Below are 13,513 nucleotides of genomic sequence, written 5' to 3'. Positions count from 1 at the left end.
CAGTCATGGTGTGTGGGCTAAATGAAGTATAACCAGACTGATCATGGTATGTGGAAGACAAAAAGCATTTATAACCACACCAGTCATGGTGTAGTGGGCTACAAGGAAGTATAACCAGTCAAGTCATGGCATGGTGGGCTATATGGAAGAATAACCAAACTGATCATGGTGTGATGGGCTAAAAGGAAGTATAATCAGACCAATCATGGTGCAGTGGGCAAAAATTTCTCATTGCTCACAAGCCCTACTCCATAGAAGCCATAGTTTCCATGCTCTGCACTTATGACAGCCAACAAGACTTGTACAGCCAAACACAGCTTGGAATAAATGGCTCTTTAAAATGAGGCTGTATATGTAAAACAGTGGTTTTGAATGCACAGCAGGCCTAGAGACACATGGAAATTTGTATAACTTCCCCTAAATGGGATTTGAGATCTAAGCGAGATATGCAGATACCTTCTGTTTTATGAAAGCTCTACTGTACTTGACTTTTCTGAAAATATCCCTTGCCTTGTTGTTATATTAATTCTCTAATTTGAATGGCCCATTCACATTTTTGCATTGGGGTAACGTGCAGTTAAACACAGTGCTAGTAGCACTCATTTTGAATAGCTGTCCAATGTACTGTTACAGAAGCAGACCAGGGCTGGATTAACATAGGGGCGTTTGGAGCTGAAGCTCCAGGCCCCCATCATATTATAGGCCCAAACACTTTAATTTACATGCAATATAAGTCAATAACCACGGCCCGGCCATCGGCCGCCGGCCGCTATATGCCTTTGTTATTGCCAGGCAGCTGCATTATAGGCCCACATATTGCGGCGCTGATAATGTTGCAGACAATGCCCTGCAATGCGGGCGGTATGTATCAGCGTGCTGCCGAGGCTGAGCGTGCTCGGCTGCTCGCATCCTTCCTGTAGGCGGAGCTTGACGTCCGGGCTGGCGTGACGTCATCCGGAGGCCTTCCCCAGCGTCCTGAGACTTGACTAGGAAAGGACTGGATGTACTGAGTGCGAGCAGCGAGCCGAGAGATATATCTGCCTGGATTGGACACAGCACAGTTAAGTTCAAGTAAGCCACAGGTGCTAGCCGCTAGGGAAGTCAATAGCAGACTCAGGCAGAAATTTTTGAAATTGGCTAGTAGTTAACTTACATTGGTGGGGTGGGGGGGCGGTAATATATGTGTGCAACTCGATAGTGACTGTGCAGGCAACCCACCAGTGCCCATTTAGTGCATCTCATTAGTGCCACTGTGCCAGTGCCCTCTATCAGTGCCACCTATCAATACCAGTGTCCTCTATCAGTGCCTCCTATCAGTGCCAGTGCCCTCTATCAGTGCCAGTGCCCTCTATCAGTGCCCCCTATCAGTGCAGCTCATCAGTGCCACCTATTAATGCCTCCTATCAGTGCTGCCTATCAATGAAGCTCATCAGTGCCATCCAATCAATGCTAGTGCCACCTATCAGTGTAGCTCATCAGTGCCACCTATCAGTGCCCATTATTGCAGCTCAGCAGTGCCAGTGCCACCTATCAGTGCTGCCTAACAGTGCAGCTGATCAGCGCCGCCTATCAGTGCCACCTTGTCAGTGTCCATAAGTCCTGCCTGTCAGTGCCGCCTATCAGAGCCCATCAGTGCTGCCCATCAGTGCTCATTAGTGCAGCTCATCAGTGCCACCTATCATTGACCATCAGTGCTGCCTGTCAGTGCCACCTATCAGAGCCCTATCAGTGCCTATAGGTGCATTTAATCAGTGCCCATTACTGCAGTTCATCAGTGCCACCTATCATTGACCATCAGTGCTACCTATCAGTGCAGCTAATCAGTGCCACCTATCATTGACCATCAGTGCTGCCTATCACTGCAGATCATCAGTGCCACATATCAGTGTCAGTGTCACACATCAGTGCTGCCTATAAGTGCCCATCAGTGCCGCATAATAGTGCTGTCTCACCAGTGCCACCCTATCAGTGCCCATAAGTGCTGTCTGTCAGTGCCGCCTATCAGAGCCCATTAGTCCAGCTCATCAGTGCCACCTATCAGAGCCCTATCAGTGCTGCCCATCAGTGCAGTTCATCAGTGCCACCAATCATTGACTATCAGTGAAGCTCATCAGTGCCACCTATCATTGACCAACAGTGCTGCCTGTCAGTGCAGATCATCAGTGCCACCTATCATTGACCATCAGTGCTGCCTATCAGTGCAGATTATCAGTGCCACCTATCAGTGTCAGTGCCACCCATAAGTGGCCATCATTGTCACATAATAGTGTTGCCTCACCAGTGCCACCTTATCAGTGCCCATAAGTGATGTCTGTCAGTGACCCCTATCAGAGCCCATTAGTGCAGCTCATCAGTGCCCATCAGTGCTACCTATCAGTGCAGATTATCAGTGCCACCTATCATTAATCATCAGTGCCACCCATCAGTGTCAGTGCCACCCATAAGTGCCCATCATTGCCACATAATAGTGCTGCCTCACCAGTGCCACCTTATCAGTGCCCATAAGTGCTGTCTGTCAGTGACCCCTTGAGAGCCCATCAGTGCTGCTCATCAGTGCCCATTAGTGCAGCTCATCAGTGCCCATCAGTGCTGCCTATCAGTGCAGCTCATCAGTGCAAGTTTTCATTGCCCATCAGTGCTGTCTATCAGTGCAGCTCATCATAGCCCATCGCTGATGATCTGCATATCAGTGCAGATTATCAGTGCGCCATATCAGTACAGCCTCATCAGCGCCCCCTTATGAATGCATCATCAGTGCACATCAGTGAAGAAGAAAAATGACTTATGGCAAAATATTATCACAAACTAAGAAAAACATATATTTTTTTTAAACATGTCTTTTTTTTCATGTTTAGCAAAAAATAAAAACCACGTGGTGTTTAAATACCACCAAAAAAAAGGTCTATTTGTGTAAAAAAATGTCAAAAATCAAAACACATTAATTTTAGTGGGTGCAGTCTTAATCAATGTGGCTCAAGTCGCAGGGACAGTAATTCCAGTAATTTTATGGGATTTTGGTGCGATTTGGGTGCAGTAGACTGCAATGTTATATCATAAAAGATGCAAGAAAGTCACACGACTTTGGGTCTCAGCAGTGTGAACCGAACTTTGCCATCTTGGGATCCCTCCACAGTGGACGGACTGCCACTAATTTGTTTTAACAAAAAATTGTTTGTATCTTAATTTTATTTATTTCCATAAAAGGGCCCCCGAAATCCTCAGCCCCCAGGCCCATGATGCTCTTAATCTGGCCCTGAAGCAGACACCAAGCAGTCTTCCGTAGCTGTATCTTTGCATAACAGCACAGGTTGGGGGCACAGGAAGCGATAGAGGTCTTCTTTTCAGGGGGCACATTCTTTTTAAATATTATTTAACCACTTGCCGCCCGCCCTATAGGCAATTGACGGCGGCAAAGTGGTTTCATAATCCTGACCGGACGTCATATGACGTGATTAGGATTATGAGCCGCTGCGCCCCCCCGGGGGCGCGCATCGCGGCGATCGTTGTTGCGGGGTGTCAGTCTGACACCCGGCAACTACGATCTCGGTAAAGAGTCTCCGACGGAGACTCTTTACCATGTGATCAGCCGTGTCCAATCACGGCTGATCACAGTGTAAATGGGAAGAGCCGGTGATCGGCTTTCCCTCACTCGCGTCTGTCAGATGCGAGTAGAGGAGAGCCGATCGGCTGCTCCTCTGACAGGGGGGGGTCTGTGCTGATCGATTATCAGCACAGCCCCCCCGAGGATGCCCACACTGGACCACCAGGGACACCACCAGACCACCAGGGAAAAGGTAATAAAGGTCATAATCCTCCCTAGACCACCAGGGATGCCAGTCAGCACAATGGGTGCCAATCAGTGTCCATAATGGATGCCAATCAGTGCCCACAATGGGCATCACTGATTGGCATGCATTATTGTTTGGCACTGATTGGCATCCATTACTATAGTATAACACCGATGCCGCCTATGAGTGCCCACCTGTGCCGCCTATGAGTGCCCACCTGTGCCGCCTGAGTGCCCACCTGTGCCGCCTATGAGTGCCCACCTGTGCCGCCTATGAGTGCCCACCTGTGCCGCCTATGAGTGCCCACCTGTGCCACCTATCCATGCCCATCCGTGCCACCCATCCGTGCCGCCCATCCGTGCCGCCCATACGTGCCAGCTATCAGTGCCAATTTGTGCCACCTATCAGTGTCCGTCCGTGTCGCCCATCCGTGTCGCCCATCAGTGCCACTTCATTGGTGCCACATTGGTGCCCATCAGTGCCGCCTTATCAGTGCCCATCAGTGCAGCCCCATCAGTGCCCATCAGTGAAGAAGAAAACGTACTTATTTACAAAGTTTTGAAACTGAAACAAAAAAAAAACATTTTTTTTTCAAAATTTTTTGTATTTTTTTATTTGTAGCGCAAAAAATAAAAACCGTAGAGGTGATCAAATACCACCAAAAGAAAGCTCTATTTGTGGGAAAAATAATGATAAAAATTTCATTTGGGTACAGTGTAGCATGACCGCGCAATTGTCATTCAAAGTGCGACAGTGCTGAAAGCTCAAAATTGGTCTGGGCAGGAAGGTGTTTAAGTGCCCGGTATTGAAGTGGTTAAATCTTAAAACATAAGGTATGATCTTTAGGCCTCATACACACTGCAGCTGTTAACCTCACATTATTGTGAGTTTAGGCGTTTTTTTTTTTCTGCCCTTGAGCTCCCTTAACCACTTCAGCCCCGGGAGATTTTTTGCGAAAATGGCACTGCGGTGCTTTAACTGACAATTGCGCGGTCGTGCGACGCTGTACCCAAACAAAATTAACGTCCCTTTTTCCCCCACATATAGAGCTTTTTTTTGGTGGTATTTGATCACCTCGGCGGTTTTTATTTTTTGCACTATAAACAAAAAAAGAGCGCCAATTTTGAAAAAAATTACTTTTTTGCTATAATAAATATCCCAAAATGTAAAACAAAAAAAAACACATTTCTTCATCAGTTTAGACCAATATGTATTCTTCTACATATTTTTGTTAAAAAAAAATGCAAAAAATGTATATTGATTGGTTTGTGCAAAAGTTATAGTGTCTACAAAATAAGGGATAGATTTATGGCATTTTTATTATTCATTTTTAAATTTTTTTATTTACTAGTAATGCCGGTGATCAGCGTTTTTTAGCAGGACTGCGGCATTGCGCCGGACAGAATCGGACATTTTTGACACTTTTTTTGGGACCACTGACATTTATACAGCAATTAAAGCTAAAAAAAAAATGCCACTGACTACTGTATAAATGTCACGGGCAGGGAAGGCGTTAACACTAGGGGGGAGATCAAGGGGTTAAGTGTTCCCTGGGAGGTGTTTCTAACTGTGGGGGGAGGGGACTGACAGGAAGTAGAGAGATATCGCTGTTTCTGATCACTAGGAACAGCAGATCTCCCTCTAGTTTCCTGACAGAATGAGAGAGCCAGAACGGGGATCTGCCAATGTAAACAGTCAGATCCCCTTTCTGGCTCTCTGAAGAGCGATCGCGGGTCGCCAGCGGACATCGTGGTTGCCAGCCACGCGCATCGGCTCCAGCGTCGCGCCACAGTGGCGCTCACCCCCTAGAGCCCTTAAAGTGGCCACCATAAAGCTACAGCCATTCGCGCAGGAGAGCCAAAATGCCACCGTATAGCTGGTCGGCAAGTAGTTAATGTTATCCTATGTGTCCACACACATGCACACATGGACGTTTTTAGCAGTATAGTAGCAGGGTAGTTTAGAGGATGTTTTTTGAACGCCCTAAAATCGCATTCAGGAGAGGGGATTTTGACCACAAAGAATGCTGAACGCACATAAAAATTAGGCAAATTTAGCACTTCAGCATTTATTTATTTCAATGGCCAGAATAAATTAAAATTCTGGCCAATGAAATTAACACCCAAACGCTAAACTCAGATAAACTCACCTAAACTGGTTGGAAATAACGCAGCGTAGGTGAGTTTACAATGCTGATTTTCTCCTGTTAGGATAAACAGCATATACAAGAAGCCAGTGTGCCTGAGGCCTTCTTGTATACTGGATGGAATAGCAATGGAGACACTCTTGGACAGCAGCATTGCCAATCTATGGAGAGGGTAGTGTAATGCCGCGTACACACGGGCAGATTGTATGGCCTACTTAGTCCGCCGAAACACATTTCAGCGGACAGTCCGCTCGTGTGTGGGCTTCAGCGGACTTCTTCAGCGTGCAGTCCGGCGTACTAAGAATTTCGGTTTTTTCGAAATTCTGTCCGTCGTACTCGCATTTCGGCGGACAATCCAGGCGTGTGTATGCCAGTCCGCCGTACTTTTGAAATGAGCGGACTTTTCCCGCCCGGAGAAAAGTCCGCTCATTTCGAGCGGGTATCCAGGTAGGCGGGGCCCGCGAAGGAGACGTCGCTGGCCCCGCCGCCTGGTATCGACTTAAAGGGGAACCCCAACGCCGAAAAAAATCGGCGTGGGGGTCCCCCCCAAGTCCACAACAGACCCTTGTCCGAGCACGCTACCTGGCCGGCCAGGAAAGGGGGGCGAGCGAGCGCCCCCCCTCCTGAGCCGTACCAGGCCGCGTGCCCTCAACATGGGGGGGTGCCTTGGGGAAGGGGGGGCCGCGCGGCCCCCCCACCCCAAAGCACCTTGTCCCCATGTTGATGAGGACAAGGGCCTCTTCCCGACAACCCTGGCCGTTGGTTGCTTATCGGAATCCGGGAGCCCCCTTTAATAAGGGGGCCCCCGGATACCGGCCCCCCACCCTATGTGAATGAGTATGGGGTACAATGTACCCCTACCCATTCACCTGTAAAATAAAAGTACAAAAAAAAACACAACACACGAGATAAAATACTTTATTGCACAGCTCCGGGGGTCTTCCGTCTTCGGGGGTCTTCTCGCCGGACTCCTCCGCTATCTTCTTGTAGCTCTTTTGCTAGCGGAGGAGTCTGGCTTTCTTCCTCGCCGCTGGCCTCTTCTCCCGACTTCGGGGGTCTTGTCCCCCTCTTCGGTTCTTCTGCCGGGCCACCGCGCCTTCTTATAGCTCTTTTACAGGCGGTGGCCCGGTCTTCTGTCGTCGCCGCCGCCGCCTTCCGTTCTTCTTCTTCTTCTTCTTCTCCAGGAGATGTTGACTCGACGCTCTCTCCGGCCACAATGCCAGGGACGCACTGCGCGGCCACTTATATAGGGACAAGGGGCGGTGTTACATGGCTTTATGTCACATGGGTTGGTGCCACATGGTGACCCCGCCCCCTTACGATGTCACAGTCCCCATGTGACATCAACCCATGTGACCAACCCATGTGACATAAAGCCATGTGACACCGCCCCTTGTCCCTATATAAGTGGCCGCGCAGCGCGTCCCTGGCATTGTGGCCGGAGAGAACGTCGAGTCAACATCTCCTGGAGAAGAAGGAGAAGAAGAAGAACGGAAGGCCGGAAGAACGGAAGCCCCCCGCCCGCAGACCCCGACAACCAACGGCCAGGGTTGTCGGGAAAAGGCCTTTGTCCTCATCAACATGGGGACAAGGTGCTTTGGGGTGGGGGGGCCGCGCGGCCCCCCTTCCCCAAGGCACCCCCCATGTTGAGGGCACGCGGCCTGGTACGGCTCAGGAGGGGGGGCGCTCGCTCGCCCCCCTTTCCTGGCCGGCCGGGTAGCGTGCTCGGACAAGGGTCTGCTGTGGACTTGGGGGGAACCCCCACGCCGATTTTTTTCGGCGTTGGGGTTCCCCTTTAAGTCCATACCATGCGGCGGGGCCAGCGACGTCTCCTTCGCGGGCCCCGCCTACCTGGAGACGCGTTCGAAATGAGCGGACTTTCCTCCGCGTGTGTGGGCGAGTCCGTTTATTTCAAAAGTAGGGCGGATAGTACGGCGGACTTAGTACGCCGTATTAGTCCGCTCAAAAAGTGCCGTGTGTGGGCAAGTAGCGCGTTCGGAAATTCCGACGGACAGTCTGGTGTACTTTTCCGCCAGACTAAGTACGTCATACAGTTTGACCGTGTGTACGCGGCATAAGATGGACTAGCAGATTTAGATGGACTTGACTAACAAAGCTAAACTCCAGCTAACACTTTTTAAGCGATTACAGCAAGCATTGTTTTTTTTTTTGGGATAAAGTTTTAATATAAATAAAAACTGACCATTGTAAGCACCCCTAACAGTGGTAAATGGTTTATCGTCACTCTCTTGGGCTTGTTTACACTTGCTTCAAAATGTGGCACTGGACACCTCGCCGTCATGTTTACATGTTGCCTTTGCTTCAAAAATACCACATGCCGCTTTTTTGGTGCTTCAAAGCATCTCCAAAGCCTCCATAGGAGTCTATGACAAAGCTTCCTAACAGGACCTGCAGCTTTTAAAAGGCTTTTATTCGGGTGAGCAGAGTCCGGAATGGAGGGGAGCAAGTAGCTGACAGCATGTGGTGTGCAACATGAAAATGCTATAGCTGAAGGCTAGAGGGAACCAGAGAGAGAGAGAGGACTGAGTGGCAGAAGATCAGTACTACAGAGTGGGGCATCAGCAGAGCTGGGTGTTACCACTGAGTGGGGGATCAGCAGAGCTAGGAGTTACTACAGAGTGGGAATCAGCAGAGCTGGGGGTTACTACTGAGAGAGGGATCAGCAGAGCTGGGGGTTACTACTGAGAGAGGGATCAGCAGAGCTGGGGGTTAATACTGAGTGAGAAATCAGCAGAACTGGGGGTTACTACTGAGTAGGGCATCAGCAGAGCTGGGTGTTACCACAGAGTGGGTGATCAGCAGAGCTGGGGGTTACTACAGAGTGGGAATGAGCAGAGCTGGGGGTTACTACTGAGCGAGGGATCAGCAGAGCTGGGGGTTACTACTGAGTGAGGGATCAGCAGAGCTGGGGGTTACTACTGAGCGAGGAATCAGCAGAGCTGGGGGTTACTACTGAGTAGGGCATCAGCATAACTGGGGGTTACAACAGAGTGGGGGATCAGCAGAGCTGGGGGTTACTACTGAGTGGGGCAAGAGCAGAGCTGGGGGTTACTACTGAGTGGGAGCTCAGCAGAGTTGGGGGTTACTACTGAGTGGGGCATCAGCAAAGCTGAGAGTTACTACAGAATGGGGGATCAGCAGAGCTGAGGGTTACTACAGAGTGAGGGATCAGCAGAGCTGGGGGTTACTACTGAGTGGGGGATCAGCAGAGCTGGGGGTTACTACTGGGATCTGCTGATGGAGAATACTAATAAGCAGAGCTGGGATACCAGAAGAAACTAGTAATGTCACACATGGTGTGCAGCGTGGGACGTTATTGCTGAGTGGGGGATCAGCAGAGCTGGGGGTTACTACAGAGTGGTCAGATCAGCAGAGCTGGGGGTTACTACTGAGTGAGGGATCATAGTTACATAGTTAGTAAGGTTGAATAAAGACACCAGTCCATCCAGTTCAACCTGAGTGTCTACAATTGTCCCTATCCCTGTACATTGCACACTCACCTCAGTCCCTACCCTCAAGGAGCCCACAATCCAATGTCCCCATTCATATCCTAGGGCCAATTTTGGACCGAAGCCAATTAGCCTACACGCATGTCTTTGGAGTGTGGGAGGAAACCAGGGTACACGGAGGAAACCCACGCAGGCACAGGGAGAACATGCAAACTCCAAGCAGGTAGTGTCCTGGTTGGGATTTGAACCAGTAACCCTTCTTACTGCTAGGTGAGAGTGCTACCCACTACACCACTGTGCCGCCCTATCAGCGGATCAGCAGAGCTGGAGGTTACTACTGAGTGGGGGATCAGCAGAGCTGGGGCTTACTACTGAGTGGGGCATCGGCATAGCTGGAGGTTACTAAAGAGTGTGGGATCAGCAGAGCTGGGGGCTACTACAGAGCAGGGGATCAGCAGACCTGGGAGTTACTACTGAGCGAGGGATCAGCAGAGCTGGGGGTTAATTCTGAGCAAGGAATCAGCAGAGCTGGGGGTTAATTCTGAGTGAGGAATCAGCAGAGCTGGAGGTTAATTCTAAGTGAAGAATCAGCAGAGCTGGGGGTTACTACTGAGTGGGGCATCAGAAGAGCTGGGGGTTAATACGAGAGGGAATCAGCAGAGCTGGGGGTTACTACTGAGCGAGGGATCAGCAGAGCTGGGGGTTACTACTGAGTGAGGGATCAGCAGAGCTGCGGGTTACTACTGAGTGAGGAATCAGCAGAGCTGGGGGTCACTACTGAGTGAGCAATCAGCAGAGCTGGGGGTTACTACTGAGTAGGACATCAGCAGAGCTGGGTGTTACCACTGAGTGGGGGATCAGCAGAGCTGGGGGTTACTACAGAATGGGAATCAGCAGAGCTGGGGGTTACTACTGAGCGAGGGATCAGCAGAGCTGGGGGTTACTACTGAGTGAGGAATCAGCAGAGCTGGGGGTTACTACTGAGTGGGGCATCAGCAGAGCTGGGGGTTACTACTGAGTGGGGGATCAGCAGAGCGGGGTGTTACTACTGAGTGGGATATCAGGAAAGCTGGGGGTTACTACAGAGTGGGGGATCAGCAGAGCTGGGGGTTACTACAGAGTGGGGGATCAGCAGAGCTGGGGGTTACTACTGAGTGGGGCATCAGCTGATCTGGGGGTTACTACTGGGATTTACAGAAGAAGAATACTAATGAGCTGGGGATCTGCTGAGTGGGGGTACTACTAAGCTGGGGTTCCACAGGGACCCTTTAAAACAACAAGAAACTCAAAATACACACACGGCATTTGCCAAGCTTTATTAAAGCTTCAAAAACACATTTAAAAAGTCAGATGAAGCTGTAGGCGCTTTAATACGTGTTAAAGTCGAAGCGAGTGTAAATAAGCCCTAACTGCTGCTTTTGGTCTGTTAAAAAAAGTTGAAAAAACAGCAAACTTTCTGGCTGGATCACCAGGTGAAAATAAAGGGAAAAAAAAGCCTAGAAAACGAATGCAGCCATAACATCTAAGAAGTGGTAGGCTGCGGTATAATAAAAATGTGCTTTTAGGTTTAGATACACTCAGGGCCGGACTGGCCTACCGGGATACCGGGAGATTTCCCAGTAGGCCGTCTGCCCTGGGGCCACTTTTAGCTGCAGCTGCATTGCTACACTCTCTCCTACAAATCACATGGAGCTGGCTGGCTCTGTGTTCGGTGGCGGCGCTGTAACACAGTCCCACCCTGTTACAGAGCGGCCGCCGAATACAGAGCCAGCCAGCTCCGTGTGATCTATAGGAGGAGATGCCGCCTTTACAGACCGTCTTGTGTGCCGCAATAGGAGAATCGGCACTGAATGCTTGCAGGAGGGAGAGGAAGAGAATGGAGCATTCAGCGGCTGCATGGAGGAATATAGAAATGTCATCTCCTCTATATGCAGCCCCCCTGCCGATTCTCCTATCTAACTTATTTTACTCCCCCCAGTGCTACCCCCACCCCCCAGTGCTCTCCACTCCCCCCAGTGCTCTCCCCTCCCCCCTTTGCTCTCCACTCCCCCAGCGCTCCCCCCCAGTGCTCTCCCCCCAGTGCTCTCCCCCCAGTGCTCTCCACTCCCTCCAGTGCTCCCCCCAGTGCTCTGCCCCCCAGTGCTCTCCACTCCCCCCAATGCTCTCCCCCCAGTGCTCTCCACTCCCCCCAATGCTCTCCCCCCAGTGCTCTCCACTCCCCCCAGTGCTCCCCCCTGTTCTCCTCCCCCCAGTGCTCTCCACTCCCCTTAGTACTCTCCCCCCCCCAGTGCTCTCCACTCCTCCCAGTGCTCTCTCCCCAGTGCTCTCCACTCCTCCCAGTGCTCTCCCCCTCAGTGCTCTCCACTCCTCCCAGTGCTCTCCCCCCAGTGCTCTCCACTTCCCCCAGTGCTCTCCACTCCCCTCAGTACTCTCCCCCCAGTGCTCTCCACTCCCCCCAGTGCTCTCCACTCCCCTCAGTACTCTCCCCCCAGTTCTCTCCACTCCCCTCAGTACTCTCCCCCCAGTGCTCTCCACTCCCCCCAGTGCTCTCCACTCCCCCCAGTGCTCTCTACTCCGCTCAGTACTCTCCCCCCAGTGCTCTCCACTTCTCCACTCCCCCCAGTGCTCTCCCCCCCAGTGCTCTCCCCCCCAGTGCTCTCCACTCCCCCCCAGTGCTCTCCACTCCCCCCAGTGCTCCCCCCCAGTGCTCTCTACTCCCTCCAGTGCTCTCCCCCCACCAGTGCTCTCTACTCCCCCCATGCTCTTCCCCCCAGTGCTCTCTCCCCTGTTCTTTCTCACTCCCCAGTGCTCTCCAGCTCTCTCCAACCCCCACCCCAGTGCTCTTCAGCCCCCCATTCTCCCCACCCCATTCTTTCTGGCCCCCTGGTGCTCCCAAGCTACACCCATCGCTCTCCAGCCCCCCCAGTTCTTTTTGGCTCCCCCCAGCACTCTCCACTCCCCACCCCTGTACTCTCCAATCCCCCCTGCATTTTGCCCCCACCCATGTGCTCTCCAACCCTGCCAGTGCTCTCCACCCCCCATAGTGCTCTCCAGTCCCTTGTGCTTTCCACCCCTGTTCTTTCTGGCCCCCACTGGTGCCCTCAAGCCCCCCCCCCCCCCCATTGCTCTCCACTCCCCCCTGCTCTTTGCACCCCCCAGTACTCTCCAGCCCCCGTGCTCTCCACCCCTGTTTTTCTGCCCCCCCAGTGCTCTTCGCCACCCCACACTCTTAGCCCCCCCAGTGTGCTCCGCCTACCATGCTCTCCACCCCTGTCTGATCCACCCCTGCTCTTTTCCCTCACCCATGTGTTCTCCAACGCCGCCAGTACTCTCTGCTCCCCCTTCTCTCCAGCTCCCACCCAGGACCAGAGGACAGGCTGACTGGGGCTAGAAAATGAGGACGGCTGAAGGTGCAGGTGGCCAGGGACGACTCCATCTCACAGCAAACAGATCTTCTGGCAGGCGCACCGTCCCCATCCAAAATGAGAACAGACCCTGCCTGTTGCTGGCCGTCGTGGATATCCTGCTGGCATGCAAGGTACCGTACCGAGCATCAACAACACGCCTTCCCACAGACAGGGACTGCAGACTGGGACATGGGGCACAGGAGGGGCTGCCATGATGGGCACAGTGAGGCTGCATTCATGGGCCCAGTGAGACTGCGTTCACGGCACAGTAAAGCTGCATTTGATGGGTACAGCGAGGCTGCATTGATGGGCACAGTGAGGCTGCAATGGTGGGCACAGTGAGACTGCATTCATGGGCAGAGTAAAGCTGCATTTGGTGGGCACATAATGACGTTATGCTGTTGGGCTGGTATAATAATGCTGTGGGGCTGGTATGAAATTTTTCATGGGCTGGATTTTATTCCCAGTCCGGCCCTGGATATACTTTAATGGAGTGTGTTGCATTGTCCTGCATAGACAAGCATGGGTTCACTTTAAAATGTTTTTTTTTCCATAGCTTTTTCTATTTACCCGCCCATTTTATCTACATACACAAACGTTAAAAAAAAAAAAAACGCAAGGTAAAAATAACCGGTCCGCTCACCTATTATCAGGTTGTGTGCAGCTGTTTTTTTATTTCCTTCATTAGAGCTGCAGCTCTTA

Source organism: Lithobates pipiens, unplaced genomic scaffold (genome assembly GCF_037356315.1).
Source record: "Lithobates pipiens isolate NorthernLeopardFrog02 unplaced genomic scaffold, aLitPip1_a1.2 Scaffold_19, whole genome shotgun sequence".
Lineage (NCBI taxonomy): Eukaryota > Metazoa > Chordata > Amphibia > Anura > Ranidae > Lithobates > Lithobates pipiens.
The sequence above is the reverse complement of the archived record's forward strand: the minus strand, read 5'-3'. Positions refer to the sequence as shown.